Genomic DNA, 10,247 nt, shown 5'->3' on the forward strand with positions numbered 1-10,247 from the left:
ATACAATATGAAACTGCCATGTGATAGACAGAGAAATGAGGTCTCCAGGCGTGAGAGATGTTTAAGGCCCCACAGTTAGGGAGGGGCAGAGGTGGAAGTTGAAACCAGGAGCCTGCAGGCCCCAAACATCATTTCCACCACATCATTCCTCCACGTATGGACTGACTGGAGAGCAGGTGGGCCTCTGGTTTCACCTTCCTTTAAAAAAATATTTTTATTTTAAATCATTTATTTATTTGGGTCTTAGTTGCAACATGTGCGATCTAGTTCCCTGACCAGGGATCAAACCTGGGCCCCCTGGATTGAGAGCTCAAAGTCTCAGTCACTTGGTTTTACTTTTGGTTCTAAGGAAGGCATGTGCCAAACTGGGGCGTGGCAGAGGAAGCCTGTGTGAACTTTTCCCTGAGACCAGTGCCCTAGGTGGAGGCACTCAACTCTAGGAAGCGGGTTTAAGAACATTCAGGAAGCATGTCTTTTCAGCTGGCTTTGGCATTGGAGGTATGCAAGTCAGGAAGCAACAGTTAGAATTGGACATGGAACAACAGACAGGTTCCAAAGAGGGAAAGAAGGACGTCAAGGCTGTATATTGTCACCCTGATTATTTAACTTCTATGCAGAGGACATCATGAGAAATGCTGGGCTGGAGGAAGCACAAGCTGGAATCAAGATTGTTGGGAGAAATATCAATAACCTCAGATATGCAGATAACACCACCCGTATGGCAGAAAGCGAAGAAGAACTAAAGAGACTCTTGTTGAAAATGAAAGACGAGAGTGAAAAAGTTGACTTAAAACTCAATATTAAGAAAACTAAGATTATAGCATCTGGTCTTATTACTTCATGGCAAATAGATGGGGAAACAGTGGAAACAGTGGCAGACTTAATTTTTTTGGTTTCCAAAATCGCTACAGATGGTGACTGAAGCCATGAAATTAAAAGATGCTTGCTCCCTGGAGGAAAAGTTATGCCCAACCTAGACAGAATATTAAAAAGCAGAGACATTACTTTGCCAACAGAGGTCCATCTAGTCAAAGCTAAGGTTTTTCCAGTAGTCATGTATGGATGTGAGAGTTGGACCATAAAGAAAGCTGAGTGCTGAAGAATTGATGCTTTTGAACTGTGGTGTTGGAGAAGACTCTTGAGAGTCCCTTGGACTGCAAGGAGATCAAACCAGTCAGTCCTAAAGGAAATCAACCCTGAATGTTCATTGAAGGACTGATGTTGAAGCTGAAACTCCTACTTTGGTGACCTGATGTGAAGAACTGATTCACTGGAAAAGACCCTGATGCTGGGAAAGATTGAAGGCAGGAGGAGAAGAGGATGAGGAGAAGGACAGAGGATGAGATGGCTGGATGGCATCACTGACTCAATGGACATGAGTTTGAGTAAACTCCGGGAGTTGGTGATGGACAGGGAGGCCTGGAGTGCTGCAGTCCATGGGGTCGCAAAGAGTCGAACACGACTGAGCAACTGAACTGAACTGAACTGAACTGGCATTGGAGGACAAGAGGGGAATTTCCAAACACATTTCCCAGATCAGACAGGACTCCAGAAGCGCACAATGCCAAGTGCAAAACCAAGAAATTCCAGAAGAGGGCACTATTCACCAACAATCTGAAAGGTGGCTTGGCATCAAAGATTGGAAACCCAAACAGCTCTTAAAAAAAAAAAGTTTGTTTTTTCTTAGTATTCCCAGCCCTCTGCAATACAGACCAATTAAGAATCAATCACATGTAGCTTTAAAAGCCTCATGTGACCAACAGACATTCAGTACTTTGTACATTTTTTCTGATGCCACTTTTTTTTTTTTTGCAAGCCTACTAGTTTTTATTCATTTTTTCTTAATTTATTTTAATGAGAGGCTAATTACTTTACAATATTGTGGTTTTTGCCATGCATTGACATGAATCAGCCACTGGTGTACATGTGAAGCCACTTTAAAAGTTTCTTGAAAAATACGGTTTGAATGAATAGCCAAGAGTAGACCTTGCAAAGAAGGAGTTGTGGGTGAGGAGGGAGGGTGACAGGGGCTGGACTGCTTGTCAGGCAGAGATTCAGAGACTTTTTAAATTAATTTATTTGGCTGTGTTGGGTGTTAGTTGTGGCTCGCAGGCTCCTCCTGTGTCGTGCGAGATCCTTTGCTGCAGTGCACAGGCTCTCTAGTTGAGGCACTCGGGCTTAGCTGCTAGTCGCTCTGGGGCATCGAGGATCCTAGCTCCCTGTCCAAGGATTGAACCTGCGTCCCCTGTGTCGCAAGGCTGACTCTCAACCACTGGACCAGCAGGGAAGTGCCCAGACATTTCTCTTGCACCCTGGCAAAGCCATTTCCTCATGAGTAAATCAGAGTTCAAAGATGCTGCCCCAGGGCATCTCAGGCTCCTTTGTAGATGCCCCTCCCAGGATCTGAGCGGGTGGAAGGGGAGGCTGAGAGAGGCTGCCTGAGCCAGAGGTCAAGTCTATTCTCCCCAAGAATGGGATGACTCACGGTCCCTTTTAGGAATGGTCTAGATCAGTGGCTCTCAGCTGGGGACTATTTTGTCACCTACTCCCACCAGGGGTCATTTGGCAATCCTGGAGAAATCTTTAGTCATCAAAATTTGGGGGGTGTTACTGGCACCTCGTGGGTAGACACCAGAGAAGCAGGTGAACATCCTGCAGGGCACAGGGCAGCCCCCTACAGATAATAAAGAATTCTTTGGCCCAAATGTCAAGAGTGCCCAGACTGAGAGACCCTAGTCTAGAGACAAAGAAGTCTCAAAGCGTGGTCCCCAGTCCAAGTATGTCAGCATCACCTATTTAACTGTAGATTCTCTGGCTGTTTCTCAGACCTGTGAGATCAGAAGCTCAGAGAACCACTCATGTTTCATTCAGTGAGCCCTTGAAATGATATAATGCACGTCAGGGGCTTCCCTGGTGGCTCAGTGGTAAAGAATCTGCCTGCAGTGCAGAAGACATGGGTTTGATCCCTGGGTCGTTAAGATCCTCTGGAGAAGGGAATGATTACCCACTCCAGTATTCTTGCCTGAGAAATCTCTTGGATAGAGGAGCCTGGTGGGCTATAGTTCATGAGGTTGCAAAGAGTCAGAGACGACTGAGAAACTAAACAACAATGCGTGTCTCGTTTGAGAAACACTTGTCCAGGGGTGATCCTGCTTGAAATTTAGAAGTCTAAGTGTGCTTCTAAGATACGTGTGTGCTTACAATCCCCGTGAAATTGTTAAAATGCACATTCTGGTTTAGCAGTCTGGGAATCTGCATTTCTTACAAGCTCCAGCTGATGCTGACGTGGCTGGTTGAGGCCCACACTTTGAGAAGCAAGGATTTGTGATATGGCTTCCAAAACCTGCCAGGTCATGAGGGAGACCTGAAGTGTGTGTGTCGAAACTTCAGATTCTCAGGCTCCCCCTCAGGCCCACTAACCAAGCCATCTCCAGAGAATGGGCCTGGGAATCAATATTTTTTAGTAAGTGTCTCAGAAACTTCTCATGATCAAGCAAGTCTGAAAGCACTGACTGCTGACAATAGGTTCAGGAGTTATCAGTTAACGGTGTCATCTCTGAGTCCTCTTTGTTTATACTGGAAGTTCTCAACCAGGGCTGAGGAGAATCATCTGGGGAGCCTCAGAATCCTCCTAGCAAAGGCCAAAAGGCAGATTGATTACATCAGAACCTCGGAGGATGGGACCTAGGAAGTGGTACTTTAAAAAAAACAATTATTTAAAAAATTTTATTTATTTTAATTGGAGGCTAATTACTTTACAATATTGTAGTGGTTTTTGCATACATTGACATGAATTAGCCACGGGCGCACATGTATTCCCAATTCAGAACCCCCTCCCACCTCCCTCCCCATCCCATCCCCCAGGGTCATCCCCGTGCACCAGCCCTGAGCACCCTGTCTCATGCATGGAACCTGGACCAGCAATCCGCTTCACATACGATAATATACATGTTTCAACGTTATCCTCTCAAATCATCCCACCCTCGCCTTCTCCCACAGAGTCTTTACATCTGTGTCTCTTTTGCTGTCTTGCATATAGGGTCATCATTACCATCTTTCTAAATTCCATATATATGCATTAATATACTGTATTGGTGTTAAAAATAATTATTTTTAATTGGAGGATAATTGCTTTTCAATGTTGTGTTGGTTTCTACCATACAAAAACGTGAATCAGCCATAAGTATATGTATGTCCCCTTCCTCTTGAAGCTCCATCTCACCCCTCTAGGTTGTCACAGAGCCCTGGTTTGAGCTCCCCGAGTCACACAGCAAATGCCCACTGGCTATCTGTTTTACATATGGTAGAATATATGTTTCCGTGCAACTCTCTCCATTTGTCCCAGGCTCTCCTTCCCCAACCATGTCCATAAGTCCATTCTCTATGTCTGTGTCTCTAGTCCTGCCCTGCAAATAGGTTCATCTGTACCATTTTTCTAGATTCCATAAATGTGCATTAATATATGATTTTATTTTTCTTATGGGCTTCCCTGGTTGGCTCAGACAGTAAAGAATCTGTCTGTAATGCAGGAGACCTGGGTTCGATCCCTGGATTGGGAAGATCCCCTGATGAAGAGAATGGTTATCCACTTCAGTATTCTTGCCTGGAAAATCCCATGGACAGAGAAGCCTGCCAGGCTACAGTCCCTGGGGTCGCAAAGAGTCAGACATGATGGAGTGACTAACACTTTCACTTTCTGATCTAGGAAGTGGTACTGGTAAAAGATGCCCAGGTGATCTCAATGTGCAACTACATTTAAGAACCAGTGCTTTACCTATGGGACCCCCAGGCGGCACAGTGGTGATGAATCTGACTGCCAATGCAGGAGAAGGAGACACAGGTTTGATTCCTGGGTCCGGAAGATTCCCTGGAGGAGGAAATGGAAACTCACTCCAGTATTCTTATGGGGAAAAATCTCATGGACAGAGGAACCCGGCGGGCTACAGTTCATGGGGTCGCCAAGAGTCAGACATGGTGGAGCGCACACACACACGACCTTATCTATAGCAATTATAATGTTAAAAAAAAAGAGAGAAATGGAGGATGAATCTATGACACTTAAGAAACATGTTACTGCAACTAACACAACATTGCAGATCAACCCTACTCCAATAAAACTTAAAAACAAATCTCTACACAATGCAAGCAATATGGATGCATGCTGAGTTGGTCACACATCTCACTCTTTGCAATCCCTTAGACTGTAGCCTGCCAGGCTCCTCTGTCCGTGGCATTTTCCAGGCAAAAATACCGGAGTGGATTGTCATTTCCTCCTCCAGGAGATCTTACTGACCCAGGGATTGAACCCATATCTGCATTGGCAGGGGATTCTTTACTGCTGAGCCACCTGGGAAGCCCCTCCAAGGAAAATATTTTGTATTAAAAATGTGGTATTAATTGAAATATAACTGGAGATATTTAGATAAAAATAAACAATCTATTAAGAATTCTCATAGAATTTTAAAATTATCAAAGAAAACCATAAAAACATATATGTGAAATGATATGTATATATAATAAACTACATTTATAAATACAATTTTTAGTTTGAAACACACACAAAAAGAAACATGTCAAGCAATCACAGTGCATGGCCTTTGCTTAGATCCTAATTCAGTAAACAAAGTAAAAATTAAAAAAAGAATCAATGATATTAGAAAACAGTCCCCAGAATATGATGTTAAAAAACAGTTCCCAGAATACCTCAAAAAGTTAAACACATAGTTTCGATATGACCCCAAAATTATCCTCCTAGGTACATACCCTGAACTGAAAATTAAAGTTTACACAAAAAGTTGTATATGAATATTCATAGCAGCATTGTTCAAAGTAGCCCCAAAGTGGAAACAATCCATCTGTCCACGAACTGACGAGTGGAAAAACAAATTAAAATAGTTATGGCATATCCATATAATGGAAAATTACTTAGCCATGAGAAGGAAGGACATATGTTACAACATGTATGAACTTTGAAAACATTACAGTCAGTGAAAACAGCCAGATGCAAAAGACTATATTTTATGACTATATTGTATGATTCCCTTTATATGATATATCCAGAATGAGCAAATTCATAGAGGTAGAAAGCACATTAGTGGTTTCCAGGGGCTGGTGTGAGGGGCGATGGAGAGTGATTGTTAATGGGCAGTGTTGTGTTTGGGGGTGATGAAAATATTTTGGAACTAGATAGAGGTTGTAGTTGCAAATATTGTAAATATACTAACTGCCACTGAATTATTCACTTTAAAATAGCTAAAATGGTAAATTTTACGTTATGTGAATTTTATCTCAGTTTAAAAAAAAGAATAAGTGACCTATACAATTTCCTGATAGAGTTGAAGAAATCCGGAAAATCTGGATGTGAGGGGAATTAGTTCATTCAGAATAAGCCCTAAGATGGGTCATATTTACCCTCCCCATGGTCTATTTTTTTGGGGGGGGGTTCTTTTTTAAATGGAGGACAATTGCTTTACAATGTTGTGTTGGTTTCGGCTGCACAACAACGTGAATCAGCTGTAAGTATACATCTATCCCCTGCCCCTTTCCCACTATCCCACCCGTCTAAAGCATCACAGAGCATGGAGCTGAGCTCCGTGTGTTTTACAGCACCTTCCCACTAGCTATCTCTTTTATACATGGTAGTGTACATACGTCAAAAGCTACTCTCTCAATTCATCCCACCCTCTTCCTCCCCTACTGTGTCCACAAGTCCATTCTCTATGATTCCCAGTGGTCTTTGACCCTCTGCTAGAGGAGAGAGTGAATGGTTTTTGGAAGCTTGATTGCAGGAGTAGATATGATCAGATCCCTATGACCAAGGGCAAAGAAACTAGTTTTCATCTGTCAGTTGAAGTTGTATTGATTTGAGTTTGCTCGCAGAATCTGGGAAGCTCATGCTGTTTTTACATTCAAAGGCTGATGGAGAAAGTGACTGCTGAGATGAGTTCTCTTCAAGTGTGGGACTTCTTCAATGTGAATATAAACAGAAGGGTGATTCACACAGCTGCAGGTTTAGGGATGTGCAGCAAATTGACAATTAAGTTACACTGATGTAGCCACATTTCCGGAAGGGGAGACAGAGCACCCAACCTCCAGAAGGGGAGGTCATGGGGAGGTCATGACCCCATGCCCTCAGTCAGATGGACACAGCAGGGAGGGCTGCTAGGGAAAGAAGTTGTACAGAGACCTCTTTTCTGGAAATTTCACTTGTATAATTTTTTTTTAATTTTTTGGTTTATTGTCTGTCTTCCTTGTTGTTGTTCAGCTAAGTCGTGTCTGACTCTTTGCAACCCCAAGGACTGCAGCATTCCAGGCTTCCCTGTCCTTCACCAACTCCTGGAGTTTGCGCAAACTCGTGTCCACTGAATTGGTGATGACATCCAACCATCTCCTCTTCTGTCGGTCCCTTCTCCTCCTGCCTTCACTCTTTCCCAGCATTAGGGTCTTTTCTAATGAGTTAGCTCTTCGCATCATGTGGCCAAAGTATTGGAGTTTCAGCTTCAACATCAGTCCTTCCAATGAACATTCAGGGTTGATTTCTTTTAGGATTGACTGGTTTGATTTCCATGCAGTCCAAGGGACTCTCAAGAGTCTTCTCTAACACCACAGTTCAAAAGCATCAATTCTTCAGCACTCAGCCTTCTTTAAGGTCCAACTCTCACATCCATACATGACTACTGGAAAAACAATCCCGACCTTTGTCAGCTAAGTGATGGCTCTGTTTTTTAATACGCTGTCTTGGTTTCTCATAGCTTTTCTTCCAAGGAGCAAGCATCTTTTAATTTCATGGCTGCAGTCACCATCCACAGTGATTTTGGAGCCCAAGAAAAAAAAAGTCTGTCACTGTTTTCATTGTTTCCCCATCTAATTGCCATGAAGTGATGGGACTGGATGCCATGATCTTAGTTTTTTGAATGTTGACTTTTAAGCCAGTTTTTTCACTCTTCTCTTTCACCTTCATCAAGAGGCTCTTTAATTCCTCTTTGCTTTCTGTCATAAAGGTGGAAAGTGAAAGTGAAGTCGCTCAGTCGTGTCCGACTCTCTGCGACCCCATGAACTGTGTAGCCCACCAGGCTCCTCTGTCCATAGAATTTTTCAGGCAAGAAAACTGGAGTGGGTTGCCGTTTCCTTCTCCAGGGGATCTTCCCGACCCAGGGATCGAACCCGGGTCTCCCGTATTGTGGGCAGACGCTTTACCATCTGAGCCACCACGGAAGCCCATTAGGGTGGTGTCTGTCATCTGCATATCTGAGGGTACTGATATTTCTCCCAGTAATCTTGATTCCAGCTTGGAATTCACAGCCCAGTATTTCCCATGATATACTCTGCATGTTTGTTAAATAAGCAGGGTGAGAATATTCCAGCCCTGATGTACTCTTTCCCAATTTTGAACCAGTCTGTTGTTCCATGTATAGTTCTAACTGTGGCTTCTTGACCTGCATACAGGTTTCTCAGGAGACAGGTAAGGTGGTCTGGTATTCCCATCTCTTTAAGAATTTTCCACAGTCTGTCTTCCTTTCTGGGATTAAATTTCACAAAAGCAGGGACTATGTCTACTGCATTTGGAGTTCTCTGCTGATTGAGAGCCAGAGGCCACAAATAAAGCCCTTGGTGAGGAGTGAATGTTGACAGCAGAACTGCCCCGTGAGGGTCTGGGGGCAGGGGAAGGCAAGCCAGTGAGTAAACCTGACTACCCATGGGTGCCTAGAACCGGCTCTCTTCACTCAACACCAAGAGGGAGACAGAGGGAGGTTGCCAGGGGCTTTTGAAAGTGATGACACCTGAGCTCAGTCTCCAAGGAGGACCAAGGGTCAGTGGGTCAGAGACTGGAAAGGCAGTTTCTGCCAAGAAAGCAGCAGTTGCAGAGCGTTCGGGACCTGACCAGCCTGGGGACGGTGAAGCAACTGCAGGGGTGTCCGCCTGGCTGAGGCCAGGCTCCAGGGGAAGCACCTGGAGGGGGTCACACCGTCAGACCTTGGACTACTGTCTGGAGGATGGGCTTGAGAGAGAAATAAGAGGAGGAGGCCGCTGAAAGACTCTCCAGAAAAGGGAGTGGAGGATCTCCTTGATAAACTGACATTGATGGTGAACAGGAAAAACAGGGAGGATGTGTTTTTCAGAAAAATTTTTGGCTGCGCCAGGTCTTCATGGTGGTGCAAAGGCTCAGTAGTTGAGGTGCGCAGGTTCAATTTCCCTGAGGCATATGAGATCTTAGTTCCTGCACCAGGGACTGAACCTGTGTCCCCTGCGTTGGAAGGTGGATTCTTTATTTTTTAAAGTTTATTTAGTTTTAATTGGAGGATAATTGCTTTACAATATCCATCGACATGAATCAGTCATAGGTATAAACATGACCCCTCCCTCTTAAACCTCCCTCCCACCTCCCACGCCATCCCACTCCTTGAGGTTGTCACAGAGCACCGGGTTTGAGCTCCCTGCCTCCTGTTTTACATGTGGTAACGTCTAGGTCTTCATGCTACTCTCTCCTCTCATCCTCTCCTTCCCCACCATGTTCACAAGCCTGTTGTCTATGTGTGTGTCTCTGCTGCCCTGCAAATAGGTTCATTAGTATCGTCTTTCTAGACTTCATATATATGCATTAATAATTGTTGCTTTTCTCTTTCTTACTTACTTCACTCTGTATAATAGGCTCTAGGTTCATCCACCTCATTAGAACTCGGATGTGTATTATGGCTGAGTAATATCCCATTGCGTATATGTGTACCACAGCTTCTTCATCCATTCATCTGTTGATGGACATTTAGGTTGCTGGAAGGCAGATTCTTAACCGCCAGACCACCAGGGAAGCTCCATATTGGAATATAGTTGCTTTACCATGTTGTGTTAGTTTCTGCTGTACAGCAAAGGGGATCAGCTGTATGTTTACATACCTCCCCTCTTTCTTGGATTTCCTTCCCATTTACTGTTAGCGTTTGTTTGTAGATATATGTGTTGAGATTTGGTGACTGACTGCTGCTGTTGAGAGCAAGATGTAAAGAAAAGTCTAAAAGAGGAATGATGTTATTGATGAAGACAATGCTTACAGCTAAAGTTAGATGAGTGTGTACGTGCCAGGCACTGTGCTAAGTGCTTTGTGTGACCATGTCATTTGATTCTCATCATGAGCCACTGAAGCAGAGATTATTTTTGTACCCATTATACAGATGAGGAAACTGAGACCCAGGGAAGCTGTTACCTGGCCAAGGTCAGTCAGAACTAAAGAGCTATGCTCGTAACCACACTCATGA

Source organism: Oryx dammah, unplaced genomic scaffold, assembly GCF_014754425.2.
Source record: "Oryx dammah isolate SB20612 unplaced genomic scaffold, SCBI_Odam_1.1 HiC_scaffold_16, whole genome shotgun sequence".
NCBI classification, from domain to species: domain Eukaryota; kingdom Metazoa; phylum Chordata; class Mammalia; order Artiodactyla; family Bovidae; genus Oryx; species Oryx dammah.